General features: G+C 31.1%; 1 protein-coding gene across 2 annotated transcripts in view; it reads left to right on the top strand.

The window, feature by feature from the left end:
• LOC141446672 (uncharacterized) overlaps positions 1 to 20120 on the top strand; it is a 49456-nt gene that overhangs the window by 15555 nt on the left and 13781 nt on the right. The window lies entirely within an intron of this gene.

Genomic DNA, 20120 nt, shown 5'->3' with positions numbered 1-20120 from the left:
ACAAATAAGTGGTTCACAGTGGGAGATAAAGTACGGCCATAAATTTACAGAATTTCATGACCCAAAAAATTTTCAACCTTTTATATCTACTACCTTTTTAGATCTGTGCAAAAAGTAACTATAGTTTATAACTGAGAAAAACAATGTGTACAAGAGAACAATATTCCATACGAATACGTGGTTCACAGTGGGAGATAAAGAACGGCCATAAATTTACAGAATTTCATGTCCCAAAAAATTTTCAACCCTTTATATCTACTACCTTTTTAGATCTGTGCAAAAAGTAACTATAGTTTATAACTGAGAAAAACAAAGTGTACAAGAGAACAAAATTTCATTCAAATACGTGGTTCACAGTGGGAGATATAGAACGGCCATAAATTTACAGAATTTCATGACCCAAAAAATTTTCAACCCTTTATATCTTCTACCTTTTTAGATCTGTGCAAAAAGTAACTATAGTTTATAACTGAGAAAAACAAAGTGTACAAGAGAACAAAATTCCATACGAATACGTGGTTCACAGGAGAGATAAAGAACGGCCATAAATTTACAGAATTTCATGACCCAAAAAATTTTCAACCCTTTAAATCTACTACCTTTTTAGATCTGTGCAAAAAGTAACTATAGTTTATAACTCAGAAAAACAAGGTGTACAAGAGAACGAAATTCCATACCAATACGTGGTTCACAGTGGGAGATAAAGAACGGCCATAAATTTACAGAATTCATGACCCAAAAAATTTTCAACCCTTTATATCTACTACCTATTTAGATCTGTGCACAAAATAACTATTGTTTATAATTGAGAAAAACAAGGTGTACAAGAGAACAAAATTTCATACAAATACGTGGTTCACAGTGGGAGATAAAGAACGGCCATAAATTTACAGAATTTCATGACCCAAAAACTTTTCAACCCTTTATATCTACTACCTTTTTAGATCTGTGCAAAAAGTAACTATAGTTTATAACTTAGAAAAACAATGTGTACAAGAGAACAAAATTTCATACAAATAAGTGGTTCACAGTGGGAGATAAAGTACGGCCATAAATTTACAGAATTTCATGACCCAAAAAATTTTCAACCCTTTATATCTACTACCTTTTTAGATCTGTGCAAAAAGTAACTATAGTTTATAACTGAGAAAAACAAAGTGTACAAGAGAACAAAATTTCATACAAATACGTGGTTCACAGTGGGAGATATAGAACGGCCATAAATTTACAGAATTTCATGACCCAAAAAATTTTCAACCCTTTATATCTTCTACCTTTTTAGATCTGTGCAAAAAGTAACTATAGTTTATAACTGAGAAAAACAAAGTGTACAAGAAAACAAAATTCCATATCAATACGTGGTTCACAGTGGGAGATAAAGAACGGCCATATTTTACAGAATTTCATGACCCAAAAAATTTTCAACCCTTTATATCTTTTACATATATAGATCTGTGCACAAAATAATTATAGTTTATAATTGAGAAAAACAAAGTGTACAAGAGAACAAAATTTCATACAAATACGTGGTTCACAGTGGGAGATAAAGTACGGCCATAAATTTACAGAATTTCATGACCCGAAAAATTTTCAACCCTTTATATCTACTACCTTTTTAGATCTGTGCACAAAAAAAATTATAGTTTATTATTGAGAAAAACAAAGTGTACAAGAACACAAAATTCCATATCAATACGTGGTTCACAGTGGGAGATAAAGAACGGCCATATTTTACAGAATTTCATGACCCAAAAAATTTTCAACCCTTTATATCTTCTACCTTTTTAGATCTGTGCAAAAAGTAACTATAGTTTATAACTGAGAAAAACAAAGTGTACAAGAGAACAAAATTCCATACGAATACGTGGTTCACAGGAGAGATAAAGAACGGCCATAAATTTACAGAATTTCATGACCCAAAAAATTTTCAACCCTTTAAATCTACTACCTTTTTAGATCTGTGCAAAAAGTAACTATAGTTTATAACTGAGAAAAACAAAGTGTACAAGAGAACAAAATTTCATACGAATACGTGGTTTACAGTGGGAGATAAAGAACGGCCATAATTTTACAGAATTTCATGACCCAAAAAATTTTCAACCCTTTATATCTACTACCTTTTTAGATCTGTGCAAAAAGTAACTATAGTTTATAACTCAGAAAAACAAGGTGTACAAGAGAACGAAATTCCATACCAATACGTGGTTCACAGTGGGAGATAAAGAACGGCCATAAATTTACAGAATTCATGACCCAAAAAATTTTCAACCCTTTATATCTACTACCTATTTAGATCTGTGCACAAAATAACTATTGTTTATAATTGAGAAAAACAAGGTGTACAAGAGAACAAAATTTCATACAAATAAGTGGTTCACAGTGGGAGATAAAGTACGGCCATAAATTTACAGAATTTCATGACCCAAAAAATTTTCAACCCTTTATATCTACTACCTTTTTAGATCTGTGCAAAAAGTAACTATAGTTTATAACTGAGAAAAACAAAGTGTACAAGAGAACAATATTCCATACGAATACGTGGTTCACAGTGGGAGATAAAGAACGGCCATAAATTTACAGAATTTCATGTCCCAAAAAATTTTCAACCCTTTATATCTACTACCTTTTTAGATCTGTGCAAAAAGTAACTATAGTTTATAACTGAGAAAAACAAAGTGTACAAGAGAACAAAATTTCATACAAATACGTGGTTCACAGTGGGAGATATAGAACGGCCATAAATTTACAGAATTTCATGACCCAAAAAATTTTCAACCCTTTATATCTTCTACCTATTTAGATCTGTGCACAAAATAACTATAGTTTATAACTGAGAAAAACAAAGTGTACAAGAGAACAAAATTTCATACCAATACGTGGTTCACAGTCGGAGATAAAGAACGGCCATAAATTTACAGAATTTCATGACCCAAAAAATTTTCAACCCTTTATATCTACTACCTTTTTAGATCTGTGCACAAAATAACTATAGTTTATAACTGAGAAAAACAAAGTGTACCAGAGAACAAAATTTCATACAAATACGTGGTTCACAGTGGGAGATAAAGAACGGCCATAAATTTACAGAATTTCATGACCCAAAAACTTTTCAACCCTTTATATCTACTACCTTTTTAGATCTGTGCAAACAGTAACTATAGTTTATAACTTAGAAAAACAATGTGTACAAGAGAACAAAATTCCATACCAATACGTGGTTCACAGTGGGAGATAAAGAACGGCCATAAATTTACAGAATTTCATGACCCAAAAAATTTTCAACCCTTTATATCTACTACCTTTTTAGATCTGTGCAAAATGTAACTATAGTTTATAACTGAGAAAAACAAAGTGTACAAGAGAACAAAATTCCATACCAATACGTGGTTCAGAGTGGGAGATAAAGAACGGCCTTAAATTTACAGAATTTCATGACCCAAAAAATTTTCAACCCTTTATATCTACTACCTTTTTAGATCTGTGCAAAAAGTAACTATAGTTTATAACTGAGAAAAACAAAGTGTACAAGAGAACAAAATTTCATACAAATACGTGGTTCACAGTGGGAGATATAGAACGGCCATAAATTTACAGAATTTCATGACCCAAAAAATTTTCAACCCTTTATATCTACTACCTTTTTAGATCTGTGCAAAATGTAACTATAGTTTATAACTGAGAAAAACAAAGTGTACAAGAGAACAAAATTCCATACCAATACGTGGTTCACAGTGGGAGATAAAGAACGGCCATAAATTTACAGAATTTCATGACCCAAAAAATTTTCAACCCTTTATATCTTCTACCTATTTAGATCTGTGCACAAAATAACTATAGTTTATAACTGAGAAAAACAAAGTGTACAAGAGAACAAAATTTCATACCAATACGTGGTTCACAGTCGGAGATAAAGAACGGCCATAAATTTACAGAATTTCATGACCCAAAAAATTTTCAACCCTTTATATCTACTACCTATTTAGATCTGTGCACAAAATAACTATAGTTTATAACTGAGAAAAACAAAGTGTACAAGAGAACAAAATTTTTTACAAATACGTGGTTCACAGTGGGAGATAAAGAACGGCCATAAATTTACAGAATTTCATGACCCAAAAAATTTTCAACCCTTTATGTCTACTACCTTTTTAGATCTGTGCAAAAAGTAACTATAGTTTATAACTGAGAAAAACAAAGTGTACAAGAGAACAAAATTTCATACAAATACGTGGTTCACAGTGGGAGATAAAGAACGGCCATAAATTTACAGAATTTCATGACCTAAAAAATATTCTACCCATTATATCTTCTACCTATTTAGTTCTGTGCAAAAAGTAACTATAGTTCATAACTGAGAAAAACAAAGTGTACAAGAGAACAAAATTTCATAGCAATACGTGGTTCACAGTCGGAGATAAAGAACGGCCATAAATTTACAGAATTTCATGACCCAAAAAATTTTCAACCCTTTATATCTACTACCTTTTTAGATCTGTTCAAAAAGTAACTATAGTTTATAACTGAGAAAAACAAAGTGTACAAGAGAACAAAATTTCATACAAATACGTGGTTCACCGTGGGAGATAAAGAACGGCCATAAATTTACAGAATTTCATGACCCAAAAAATTTTCAACCCTTTATATCTACTTCCTTTTTAGATCTGTGCAAAAAGTAACTATAGTTTATAACTGAGAAAAACAAAGTGTACAAGAGAACAAAATTTCATACAAATACGTGGTTCACAGTGGGAGATATAGAACGGCCATAAATTTACAGAATTTCATGACCCAAAAAATTTCAACTCTTTATATCTTCTACCTATTTAGATCTGTGCACAAAATAACTATAGTTTATAACTGAGAAAAACAAAGTGTACAAGAGAACAAAATTTCATATCAATACGTGGTTCACAGTCGGAGATAAAGAACGGCCATAAATTTATAGAATTTCATGACCTAAAAAATTTTCAACCCTTTATATCTACTACCTTTTTAGATCTGTGCACAAAATAACTATAGTTTATAACTGAGAAAAACAAAGTGTACAAGAGAACAAAATTTCATACAAATACGTGGTTCACAGTGGGAGATAAAGAACGGCCATATTTTACAGAATTTCATGACCCAAAAAATTTTCAACCCTTTATATCTTCTACCTTTTTAGATCTGTGCAAAAAGTAACTATAGTTTATAACTGAGAAAAACAAAGTGTACAAGAGAACAAAATTTCATACGAATACGTGGTTCACAGTGGGAGATAAAGAACGGCCATAATTTTACAGAATTTCATGACCCAAAAAATTTTCAACCCTTTATATCTACTACCTTTTTAGATCTGTGCAAAAAGTAACTATAGTTTATAACTCAGAAAAACAAGGTGTACAAGAGAACGAAATTCCATACCAATACGTGGTTCACAGTGGGAGATAAAGAACGGCCATAAATTTACAGAATTCATTACCCAAAAAATTTTCAACCCTTTATATCTTCTACCTATTTAGATCTGTGCACAAAATAACTATTGTTTATAATTGAGAAAAACAAGGTGTACAAGAGAACAAAATTTCATACAAATACGTGGTTCACAGTGGGAGATAAAGAACGGCCATAAATTTACAGAATTTCATGACCCAAAAACTTTTCAACCCTTTATATCTACTACCTTTTTAGATCTGTGCAAAAAGTAACTATAGTTTATAACTTAGAAAAACAATGTGTACAAGAGAACAAAATTTCATACAAATAAGTGGTTCACAGTGGGAGATAAAGTACGGCCATAAATTTACAGAATTTGATGACCCAAAAAATTTTCAACCCTTTATATCTACTACCTTTTTAGATCTGTGCAAAAAGTAACTATAGTTTATAACTGAGAAAAACAAAGTGTACAAGAGAACAATATTCCATACGAATACGTGGTTCACAGTGGGAGATAAAGAACGGCCATAAATTTACAGAATTTCATGTCCCAAAAAATTTTCAACCCTTTATATCTACTACCTTTTTAGATCTGTGCAAAAAGTAACTATAGTTTATAACTGAGAAAAACAAAGTGTAGAAGAGAACAAAATTTCATACAAATACGTGGTTCACAGTGGGAGATATAGAACGGCCATAAATTTACAGAATTTCATGACCCAAAAAATTTTCAACCCTTTAAATCTACTACCTTTTTAGATCTGTGCAAAAAGTAACTATAGTTTATAACTGAGAAAAACAAAGTGTACAAGAGAACAAAATTTCATACCAATACGTGGTTCACAGTCGGAGATAAAGAACGGCCATAATTTTACAGAATTTCATGACCCAAAAAATTTTCAACCCTTTATATCTACTACCTTTTTAGATCTGTGCAAAAAGTAACTATAGTTTATAACTCAGAAAAACAAGGTGTACAAGAGAACGAAATTCCATACCAATACGTGGTTCACAGTGGGAGATAAAGAACGGCCATAAATTTACAGAATTCATGACCCAAAAAATTTTCAACCCTTTATATCTTCTACCTATTTAGATCTGTGCACAAAATAACTATTGTTTATAATTGAGAAAAACAAGGTGTACAAGAGAACAAAATTTCATACAAATACGTGGTTCACAGTGGGAGATAAAGAACGGCCATAAATTTACAGAATTTCATGACCCAAAAAATTTTCAACCCTTTATATCTCCTACCTTTTTAGATCTGTGCACAAAATAACTATAGTTTATTATTGAGAAAAACAAAGTGTACAAGAAAACAAAATACCATATCAATACGTGGTTCACAGTGGGAGATAAAGAACGGCCATATTTTACAGAATTTCATGACCCAAAAAATTTTCAACCCTTTATATCTTCTACATATATAGATCTGTGCACAAAATAATTATAGTTTATAATTGAGAAAAACAAAGTGTACAAGAGAACAAAATTTCATACAAATACGTGGTTCACAGTGGGAGATAAAGTACGGCCATAAATTTACAGAATTTCATGACCCGAAAAATTTTCAACCCTTTATATCTACTACCTTTTTAGATCTGTGCACAAAATAACTATACTTCATTATTGAGAAAAACAAAGTGTACAAGAACACAAAATTCCATATCAATACGTGGTTCACAGTGGGAGATAAAGAACGGCCATATTTTACAGAATTTCATGACCCAAAAAATTTTCAACCCTTTATATCTTCTACCTTTTTAGATCTGTGCAAAAAGTAACTATAGTTTATAACTGAGAAAAACAAAGTGTACAAGAGAACAAAATTCCATACGAATACGTGGTTCACAGGAGAGATAAAGAACGGCCATAAATTTACAGAATTTCATGACCCAAAAAATTTTTAACCCTTTATATCTACTACCTTTTTAGATCTGTGCAAAAAGTAACTATAGTTTATAACTGAGAAAAACAAAGTGTACAAGAGAACAAAATTCCATACCAATACGTGGTTCACAGTGGGAGATATAGAAGAGCAATAAATTTACAGAATTTCATGACCCAAAAAATTTTCAACCCTTTATATCTTCTACCTATTTAGATCTGTGCACAAAATAACTATAGTTTATAACTGAGAAAAACAAAGTGTACAAGAGAACAAAATTTCATATCAATACCTGGTTCACAGTCGGTGATAAAGAACGGCCATAAATTTACAGAATTTCATGACCCAAAAAATTTTCAACCCTTTATATCTACTACCTTTTTAGATCTGTGCACAAAATAACTATAGTTTATAACTGAGAAAAACAAAGTGTACAAGAGAACAAAATTTCATACAAATACGTGGTTCACAGTGGGAGATAAAGAACGGCCATAAATTTACAGAATTTCATGACCCAAAAACTTTTCAACCCTTTATATCTACTACCTTTTTAGATCTCTGCAAAAAGTAACTATAGTTTATAACTTAGAAAAACAATGTGTACAAGAGAACAAAATTCCATACCAATACGTGGTTCACAGTGGGAGATAAAGAACGGCCATAAATTTACAGAATTTCATGACCCAAAAAATTTTCAACCCTTTATATCTACTACCTTTTTAGATCTGTGCACAAAATAACTATAGTTTATTATTGAGAAAAACAAAGTGTACAAGAAAACAAAATTCCATATCAATACGTGGTTCACAGTGGGAGATAAAGAACGGCCATATTTTACAGAATTTCATGACCCAAAATATTTTCAACCCTTTATATCTTCTACCTTTTTAGATCTGTGCAAAAAGTAACTATAGTTTATAACTGAGAAAGACAAAGTGTACAAGAGAACAAAATTTCATACCAATACGTGGTTCACAGTCGGAGATAAAGAACGGCCATAATTTTACAGAATTTCATGACCCAAAAAATTTTCAACCCTTTATATCTACTACCTTTTTACATCTGTGCAAAAAGTAACTATAGTTTATAACTGAGAAAAACAAAGTGTACAAGAGAACAAAATTCCATACGAATACGTGGTTCACAGGAGAGATAAAGAATGGCCATAAATTTACAGAATTTCATTACCCAAAAAATTTTCAACCCTTTATATCTACTACCTTTTTAGATCTGTGCAAAAAGTAACTATAGTTTATAACTGAGAAAAACAAAGTGTACAAGAGAACAAAATTTCATACCAATACGTGGTTCACAGTCGGAGATAAAGAACGGCCATAATTTTACAGAATTTCATGACCCAAAAAATTTTCAACCCTTTATATCTACTACCTTTTTAGATCTGTGCAAAAAGTAACTATAGTTTATAACTCAGAAAAACAAGGTGTACAAGAGAACGAAATTCCATACCAATACGTGGTTCACAGTGGGAGATAAAGAACGGCCATAAATTTACAGAATTCATGACCCAAAAAATTTTCAACCCTTTATATCTTCTACCTATTTAGATCTGTGCACAAAATAACTATTGTTTATAATTGAGAAAAACAAGGTGTACAAGAGAACGAAATTCCATACCAATACGTGGTTCACAGTGGGAGATAAAGAACGGCCATAAATTAACAGAATTTCATGACCCAAAAAATTTTCAACCCTTTATATCTCCTACCTTTTTAGATCTGTGCACAAAATAACTATAGTTTATTATTGAGAAAAACAAAGTGTACAAGAAAACAAAATTCCATATCAATACGTGGTTCACAGTGGGAGATAAAGAACGGCCATATTTTACAGAATTTCATGACCCAAAATATTTTCAACCCTTTATATCTTCTACATATATAGATCTGTGCACAAAATAATTATAGTTTATAATTGAGAAAAACAAAGTGTACAAGAGAACAAAATTTCATACAAATACGTGGTTCACAGTGGGAGATAAAGTACGGCCATAAATTTACAGAATTTCATGACCCGAAAAATTTTCAACCCTTTATATCTACTACCTTTTTAGATCTGTGCACAAAATAACTATACTTCATTATTGAGAAAAACAAAGTGTACAAGAACACAAAATTCCATATCAATACGTGGTTCACAGTGGGAGATAAAGAACGGCCATATTTTACAGAATTTCATGACCCAAAAAATTTTCAACCCTTTATATCTTCTACCTTTTTAGATCTGTGCAAAAAGTAACTATAGTTTATAACTGAGAAAAACAAAGTGTACAAGAGAACAAAATTCCATACGAATACGTGGTTCACAGGAGAGATAAAGAACGGCCATAAATTTACAGAATTTCATGACCCAAAAAATTTTTAACCCTTTATATCTACTACCTTTTTAGATCTGTGCAAAAAGTAACTATAGTTTATAACTGAGAAAAACAAAGTGTACAAGAGAACAAAATTCCATACCAATACGTGGTTCACAGTGGGAGATATAGAAGAGCCATAAATTTACAGAATTTCATGACCCAAAAAATTTTCAACCCTTTATATCTTCTACCTATTTAGATCTGTGCACAAAATAACTATAGTTTATAACTGAGAAAAACAAAGTGTACAAGAGAACAAAATTTCATATCAATACGTGGTTCACAGTCGGTGATAAAGAACGGCCATAAATTTACAGAATTTCATGACCCAAAAAATTTTCAACCCTTTATATCTACTACCTTTTTAGATCTGTGCACAAAATAACTATAGTTTATAACTGAGAAAAACAAAGTGTACAAGAGAACAAAATTTCATACAAATACGTGGTTCACAGTGGGAGATAAAGAACGGCCATAAATTTACAGAATTTCATGACCCAAAAACTTTTCAACCCTTTATATCTACTACCTTTTTAGATCTCTGCAAAAAGTAACTATAGTTTATAACTTAGAAAAACAATGTGTACAAGAGAACAAAATTCCATACCAATACGTGGTTCACAGTGGGAGATAAAGAACGGCCATAAATTTACAGAATTTCATGACCCAAAAAATTTTCAACCCTTTATATCTACTACCTTTTTAGATCTGTGCACAAAATAACTATAGTTTATTATTGAGAAAAACAAAGTGTACAAGAAAACAAAATTCCATATCAATACGTGGTTCACAGTGGGAGATAAAGAACGGCCATATTTTACAGAATTTCATGACCCAAAATATTTTCAACCCTTTATATCTTCTACCTTTTTAGATCTGTGCAAAAAGTAACTATAGTTTATAACTGAGAAAAACAAAGTGTACAAGAGAACAAAATTTCATACCAATACGTGGTTCACAGTCGGAGATAAAGAACGGCCATAATTTTACAGAATTTCATGACCCAAAAAATTTTCAACCCTTTATATCTACTACCTTTTTACATCTGTGCAAAAAGTAACTATAGTTTATAACTGAGAAAAACAAAGTGTACAAGAGAACAAAATTCCATACGAATACGTGGTTCACAGGAGAGATAAAGAATGGCCATAAATTTACAGAATTTCATTACCCAAAAAATTTTCAACCCTTTATATCTACTACCTTTTTAGATCTGTGCAAAAAGTAACTATAGTTTATAACTGAGAAAAACAAAGTGTACAAGAGAACAAAATTTCATACCAATACGTGGTTCACAGTCGGAGATAAAGAACGGCCATAATTTTACAGAATTTCATGACCCAAAAAATTTTCAACCCTTTATATCTACTACCTTTTTAGATCTGTGCAAAAAGTAACTATAGTTTATAACTCAGAAAAACAAGGTGTACAAGAGAACGAAATTCCATACCAATACGTGGTTCACAGTGGGAGATAAAGAACGGCCATAAATTTACAGAATTCATGACCCAAAAAATTTTCAACCCTTTATATCTTCTACCTATTTAGATCTGTGCACAAAATAACTATTGTTTATAATTGAGAAAAACAAGGTGTACAAGAGAACGAAATTCCATACCAATACGTGGTTCACAGTGGGAGATAAAGAACGGCCATAAATTAACAGAATTTCATGACCCAAAAAATTTTCAACCCTTTATATCTCCTACCTTTCTAGATCTGTGCACAAAATAACTATAGTTTATTATTGAGAAAAACAAAGTGTACAAGAAAACAAAATTCCATATCAATACGTGGTTCACAGTGGGAGATAAAGAACGGCCATATTTTACAGAATTTCATGACCCAAAAAATTTTCAACCCTTTATATCTTCTACATATATAGATCTGTGCACAAAATAATTATAGTTTATAATTGAGAAAAACAAAGTGTACAAGAGAACAAAATTTCATACAAATACGTGGTTCACAGTGGGAGATAAAGTACGGCCATAAATTTACAGAATTTCATGACCCGAAAAATTTTCAACCCTTTATATCTACTACCTTTTTAGATCTGTGCACAAAAAAAACTATAGTTTATTATTGAGAAAAACAAAGTGTACAAGAACACAAAATTCCATATCAATACGTGGTTCACAGTGGGAGATAAAGAACGGCCATATTTTACAGAATTTCGTGACCCAAAAAATTTTCAACCCTTTATATCTTCTACCTTTTTAGATCTGTGCAAAAAGTAACTATAGTTTATAACTGAGAAAAACAAAGTGTACAAGAGAACAAAATTCCATACGAATACGTGGTTCACAGGAGAGATAAAGAACGGCCATAATTTTACAGAATTTCATGACCCAAAAAATTTTCAACCCTTTATATCTACTACCTTTTTAGATCTGTGCAAAAAGTAACTATAGTTTATAACTCAGAAAAACAAGGTGTACAAGAGAACGAAATTCCATACCAATACGTGGTTCACAGTGGGAGATAAAGAACGGCCATAAATTTACAGAATTCATGACCCAAAAAATTTTCAACCCTTTATATCTACTACCTATTTAGATCTGTGCACAAAATAACTATTGTTTATAATTGAGAAAAACAAGGTGTACAAGAGAACAAAATTTCATACCAATACGTGGTTCACAGTGGGAGATAAAGAACGGCCATAAATTTACAGAATTTCATGACCCAAAAACTTTTCAACCCTTTATATCTACTACCTTTTTAGATCTGTGCAAAAAGTAACTATAGTTTATAACTTAGAAAAACAATGTGTACAAGAGAACAAAATTTCATACAAATAAGTGGTTCACAGTGGGAGATAAAGTACGGCCATAAATTTACAGAATTTCATGACCCAAAAAATTTTCAACCTTTTATATCTACTACCTTTTTAGATCTGTGCAAAAAGTAACTATAGTTTATAACTGAGAAAAACAATGTGTACAAGAGAACAATATTCCATACGAATACGTGGTTCACAGTGGGAGATAAAGAACGGCCATAAATTTACAGAATTTCATGTCCCAAAAAATTTTCAACCCTTTATATCTACTACCTTTTTAGATCTGTGCAAAAAGTAACTATAGTTTATAACTGAGAAAAACAAAGTGTACAAGAGAACAAAATTTCATTCAAATACGTGGTTCACAGTGTAAGATATAGAACGGCCATAAATTTACAGAATTTCATGACCCAAAAAATTTTCAACCCTTTATATCTTCTACCTTTTTAGATCTGTGCAAAAAGTAACTATAGTTTATAACTGAGAAAAACAAAGTGTACAAGAGAACAAAATTCCATACGAATACGTGGTTCACAGGAGAGATAAAGAACGGCCATAAATTTACAGAATTTCATGACCCAAAAAATTTTCAACCCTTTAAATCTACTACCTTTTTAGATCTGTGCAAAAAGTAACTATAGTTTATAACTCAGAAAAACAAGGTGTACAAGAGAACGAAATTCCATACCAATACGTGGTTCACAGTGGGAGATAAAGAACGGCCATAAATTTACAGAATTCATGACCCAAAAAATTTTCAACCCTTTATATCTACTACCTATTTAGATCTGTGCACAAAATAACTATTGTTTATAATTGAGAAAAACAAGGTGTACAAGAGAACAAAATTTCATACAAATAAGTGGTTCACAGTGGGAGATAAAGTACGGCCATAAATTTACAGAATTTCATGACCCAAAAAATTTTCAACCCTTTATATCTACTACCTTTTTAGATCTGTGCAAAAAGTAACTATAGTTTATAACTGAGAAAAACAAAGTGTACAAGAGAACAAAATTTCATACAAATACGTGGTTCACAGTGGGAGATATAGAACGGCCATAAATTTACAGAATTTCATGACCCAAAAAATTTTCAACCCTTTATATCTTCTACCTTTTTAGATCTGTGCAAAAAGTAACTATAGTTTATAACTGAGAAAAACAAAGTGTACAAGAAAACAAAATTCCATATCAATACGTGGTTCACAGTGGGAGATAAAGAACGGCCATATTTTACAGAATTTCATGACCCAAAAAATTTTCAACCCTTTATATCTTTTACATATATAGATCTGTGCACAAAATAATTATAGTTTATAATTGAGAAAAACAAAGTGTACAAGAGAACAAAATTTCATACAAATACGTGGTTCACAGTGGGAGATAAAGTACGGCCATAAATTTACAGAATTTCATGACCCGAAAAATTTTCAACCCTTTATATCTACTACCTTTTTAGATCTGTGCACAAAAAAAATTATAGTTTATTATTGAGAAAAACAAAGTGTACAAGAACACAAAATTCCATATCAATACGTGGTTCACAGTGGGAGATAAAGAACGGCCATATTTTACAGAATTTCATGACCCAAAAAATTTTCAACCCTTTATATCTTCTACCTTTTTAGATCTGTGCAAAAAGTAACTATAGTTTATAACTGAGAAAAACAAAGTGTACAAGAGAACAAAATTCCATACGAATACGTGGTTCACAGGAGAGATAAAGAACGGCCATAAATTTACAGAATTTCATGACCCAAAAAATTTTCAACCCTTTAAATCTACTACCTTTTTAGATCTGTGCAAAAAGTAACTATAGTTTATAACTGAGAAAAACAAAGTGTACAAGAGAACAAAATTTCATACGAATACGTGGTTTACAGTGGGAGATAAAGAACGGCCATAATTTTACAGAATTTCATGACCCAAAAAATTTTCAACCCTTTATATCTACTACCTTTTTAGATCTGTGCAAAAAGTAACTATAGTTTATAACTCAGAAAAACAAGGTGTACAAGAGAACGAAATTCCATACCAATACGTGGTTCACAGTGGGAGATAAAGAACGGCCATAAATTTACAGAATTCATGACCCAAAAAATTTTCAACCCTTTATATCTACTACCTATTTAGATCTGTGCACAAAATAACTATTGTTTATAATTGAGAAAAACAAGGTGTACAAGAGAACAAAATTTCATACAAATACGTGGTTTACAGTGGGAGATAAAGAACGGCCATAAATTTACAGAATTTCATGACCCAAAAACTTTTCAACCCTTTATATCTACTACCTTTTTAGATCTGTGCAAAAAGTAACTATAGTTTATAACTTAGAAAAACAATGTGTACAAGAGAACAAAATTTCATACAAATAAGTGGTTCACAGTGGGAGATAAAGTACGGCCATAAATTTACAGAATTTCATGACCCAAAAAATTTTCAACCCTTTATATCTACTACCTTTTTAGATCTGTGCAAAAAGTAACTATAGTTTATAACTGAGAAAAACAAAGTGTACAAGAGAACAATATTCCATACGAATACGTGGTTCACAGTGGGAGATAAAGAACGGCCATAAATTTACAGAATTTCATGTCCCAAAAAATTTTCAACCCTTTATATCTACTACCTTTTTAGATCTGTGCAAAAAGTAACTATAGTTTATAACTGAGAAAAACAAAGTGTACAAGAGAACAAAATTTCATACAAATACGTGGTTCACAGTGGGAGATATAGAACGGCCATAAATTTACAGAATTTCATGACCCAAAAAATTTTCAACCCTTTATATCTTCTACCTATTTAGATCTGTGCACAAAATAACTATAGTTTATAACTGAGAAAAACAAAGTGTACAAGAGAACAAAATTTCATACCAATACGTGGTTCACAGTCGGAGATAAAGAACGGCCATAAATTTACAGAATTTCATGACCCAAAAAATTTTCAACCCTTTATATCTACTACCTTTTTAGATCTGTGCACAAAATAACTATAGTTTATAACTGAGAAAAACAAAGTGTACCAGAGAACAAAATTTCATACAAATACGTGGTTCACAGTGGGAGATAAAGAACGGCTATAAATTTACAGAATTTCATGACCCAAAAACTTTTCAACCCTTTATATCTACTACCTTTTTAGATCTGTGCAAACAGTAACTATAGTTTATAACTTAGAAAAACAATGTGTACAAGAGAACAAAATTCCATACCAATACGTGGTTCACAGTGGGAGATAAAGAACGGCCATAAATTTACAGAATTTCATGACCCAAAAAATTTTCAACCCTTTATATCTACTACCTTTTTAGATCTGTGCAAAATGTAACTATAGTTTATAACTGAGAAAAACAAAGTGTACAAGAGAACAAAATTCCATACCAATACGTGGTTCAGAGTGGGAGATAAAGAACGGCCTTAAATTTACAGAATTTCATGACCCAAAAAATTTTCAACCCTTTATATCTACTACCTTTTTAGATCTGTGCAAAAAGTAACTATAGTTTATAACTGAGAAAAACAAAGTGTACAAGAGAACAAAATTTCATACAAATACGTGGTTCACAGTGGGAGATATAGAACGGCCATAAATTTAAAGAATTTCATGACCCAAAAAATTTTCAACCCTTTATATCTACTACCTTTTTAGATCTGTGCAAAATGTAACTATAGTTTATAACTGAGAAAAACAAAGTGTACAAGAGAACAAAATTCCATACCAATACGTGGTTCACAGTGGGAGATAAAGAACGGCCATAAATTTACAGAATTTCATGACCCAAAAAATTTTCAACCCTTTATATCTTCTACCTATTTAGATCTGTGCACAAAATAACTATAGTTTATAACTGAGAAAAACAAAGTGTACAAGAGAACAAAATTTCATACCAATACGTGGTTCACAGTCGGAGATAAAGAACGGCCATAAATTTACAGAATTTCATGACCCAAAAAATTTTCAACCCTTTATATCTACTACCTATTTAGATCTGTGCACAAAATAACTATAGTTTATAACTGAGAAAAACAAAGTGTACAAGAGAACAAAATTTTTTACAAATACGTGGTTCACAGTGGGAGATAAAGAACGGCCATAAATTTACAGAATTTCATGACCCAAAAAATTTTCAACCCTTTATGTCTACTACCTTTTTAGATCTGTGCAAAAAGTAACTATAGTTTATAACTGAGAAAAACAAAGTGTACAAGAGAACAAAATTTCATACAAATACGTGGTTCACAGTGGGAGATAAAGAACGGCCATAAATTTACAGAATTTCATGACCTAAAAAATATTCTACCCATTATATCTTCTACCTATTTAGTTCTGTGCAAAAAGTAACTATAGTTCATAACTGAGAAAAACAAAGTGTACAAGAGAACAAAATTTCATAGCAATACGTGGTTCACAGTCGGAGATAAAGAACGGCCATAAATTTACAGAATTTCATGACCCAAAAAATTTTCAACCCTTTATATCTACTACCTTTTTAGATCTGTTCAAAAAGTAACTATAGTTTATAACTGAGAAAAACAAAGTGTACAAGAGAACAAAATTTCATACAAATACGTGGTTCACCGTGGGAGATAAAGAACGGCCATAAATTTACAGAATTTCATGACCCAAAAAATTTTCAACCCTTTATATCTACTTCCTTTTTAGATCTGTGCAAAAAGTAACTATAGTTTATAACTGAGAAAAACAAAGTGTACAAGAGAACAAAATTTCATACAAATACGTGGTTCACAGTGGGAGATATAGAACGGCCATAAATTTACAGAATTTCATGACCCAAAAAATTTCAACTCTTTATATCTTCTACCTATTTAGATCTGTGCACAAAATAACTATAGTTTATAACTGAGAAAAACAAAGTGTACAAGAGAACAAAATTTCATATCAATACGTGGTTCACAGTCGGAGATAAAGAACGGCCATAAATTTATAGAATTTCATGACCTAAAAAATTTTCAACCCTTTATATCTACTACCTTTTTAGATCTGTGCACAAAATAACTATAGTTTATAACTGAGAAAAACAAAGTGTACAAGAGAACAAAATTTCATACAAATACGTGGTTCACAGTGGGAGATAAAGAACGGCCATAAATTTACAGAATTTCATTACCCAAAAAATTTTCAACCCTTTAAATCTACTACCTTTTTAGATCTGTGCAAAAAGTAACTATAGTTTATAACTGAGAAAAACAAAGTGTACAAGAGAACAAAATTTCATACCAATACGTGGTTCACAGTCGGAGATAAAGAACGGTCATAATTTTACAGAATTTCATGACCCAAAAAATTTTCAACCCTTTATATCTACTACCTTTTTAGATCTGTGCAAAAAGTAACTATAGTTTATAACTCAGAAAAACAAGGTGTACAAGAGAACGAAATTCCATACCAATACGTGGTTCACAGTGGGAGATAAAGAACGGCCATAAATTTACAGAATTCATGATCCAAAAAATTTTCAACCCTTTATATCTTCTACCTATTTAGATCTGTGCACAAAATAACTATTGTTTATAATTGAGAAAAACAAGGTGTACAAGAGAACAAAATTTCATACAAATACGTGGTTCACAGTGGGAGATAAAGAACGGCCATATTTTACAGAATTTCATGACCCAAAAAATTTTCAACCCTTTATATCTTCTACATTTATAGATCTGTGCACAAAATAATTATAGTTTATAATTGAGAAAAACAAAGTGTACAAGAGAACAAAATTTCATACAAATACGTGGTTCACAGTGGGAGATAAAGTGCGGCCATAAATTTACAGAATTTCATGACCCGAAAAATTTTCAACCCTTTATATCTACTACCTTTTTAGATCTGTGCACAAAATAACTATAGTTTATTATTGAGAAAAACAAAGTGTACAAGAACACAAAATTCCATATCAATACGTGGTTCACAGTGGGAGATAAAGAACGGCCATATTTTACAGAATTTCATGACCCAAAAAATTTTCAACCCTTTATATCTTCTACCTTTTTAGATCTGTGCAAAAAGTAACTATAGTTTATAACTGAGAAAAACAAAGTGTACAAGAGAACAAAATTCCATACGAATACGTGGTTCACAGGAGAGATAAAGAACGGCCATAAATTTACAGAATTTCATGACCCAAAAAATTTTCAACCCTTTAAATCTACTACCTTTTTAGATCTGTGCAAAAAGTAACTATAGTTTATAACTGAGAAAAACAAAGTGTACAAGAGAACAAAATTCCATATCAATACGTGGTTCACAGTGGGAGATAAAGAACGGCCATATTTTACAGAATTTCATGACCCAAAAAATTTTCAACCCTTTATATCTACTACCTTTTTAGATCTGTGCACAAAATAACTATAGTTTATTATTGAGAAAAACAAAGTGTACAAGAAAACAAAATTCTATATCAATACGTGGTTCACAGTGGGAGATAAAGAACGGCCATATTTTACAGAATTTCATGACCCAAAAAATTTTCAACCCTTTATATCTTCTTCATTTATAGATCTGTGCACAAAATAATTATAGTTTATAATTGAGAAAAACAAAGTGTACAAGAGAACAATATTCCATACCAATACGTGGTTCACAGTGGGAGATAAAGAACAGCCATAATTTTACAGAATTTCATGACCCAAAGAATTTTCAACTTTTTAGTTTTTAATTTTTAGTTATGATTAAAAATTTTAATTGATTAAGTTCCGATTAAATTAAAAGTGAATTTAATTTTAATCAACTAATTTTGGCCGATTAAATTTTTTAATTTTTATCATGATTAAAATTAAATTTCGGTTTAATTCAATTGTTTTTTAATTGATTAAATTTTTGCCCAACTCTGTTCTGAAATACTGTTACAATAAATTTAAGTAAAGAAATAAAGTTATAATAGTTTTATTTTCAAAAAACTTAAAATATATATAATCATTAAAGAGCACAGCTAAGCGTTAGATGATGATTCATGCGCCATTTATGGATCATCTCAGAATCTGGCATGCGATTATTATTATTTTTTGTTGTATTTCCTGTTAACTACAGTGAACGCTTGGTTAGAGAATAAAGAATCTATACGATATCACTCTAAATAAAATGAGTTCTAATCATGTACAAGTACAGTACGCTTTTCCTTTAATGAACAGTAGCAATTGGGAAACCCTTTGATTAATCGAAACAGATATTTCTTTAATAATTGAAAATCTAATTCCTAAATTAAAGCAAATATTTAAATTAGTATGCATCTTTACGAAACCGTAATTATTATTTTTTTTTATTATTTATGGCGCGTCAACATCTAAGGTTATTAGCGTCCGGAGCTTTTTTCAGTGCACTGCCGGCCTTCGGACAGTGTTCTCTCGTTACAGACAACACTGCCCATCACCGGACAGTGAGCTGTAAGAAGCTCCTAGGAAGAGAAAATCTAAGGGTCAGCTGCTGGATTCGAACCCGGGACCTCCGCATGGGAATCCATGTATGCTAACCGCATAGCTAATCCCTTCCCTGCGAAAACGTAATATTTTTAAACATTGTTTGATGTGAATAGATACCTACCTAATGACCAATATTACATCTTAAATTCATGTGCATATTTTGGATTACTCAAACTCAATTACTAGAAGGAGCTCAAACCTCCCCCCT

This window comes from Rhodnius prolixus, unplaced genomic scaffold (genome assembly GCF_049639745.1).
Source record: "Rhodnius prolixus isolate KJV_2025 unplaced genomic scaffold, Rpr scaffold_7, whole genome shotgun sequence".
Taxonomy (NCBI): domain Eukaryota; kingdom Metazoa; phylum Arthropoda; class Insecta; order Hemiptera; family Reduviidae; genus Rhodnius; species Rhodnius prolixus.
Note: the sequence above shows the minus strand (reverse complement) of the source record. Positions and strands in the feature narration are given on the sequence as shown.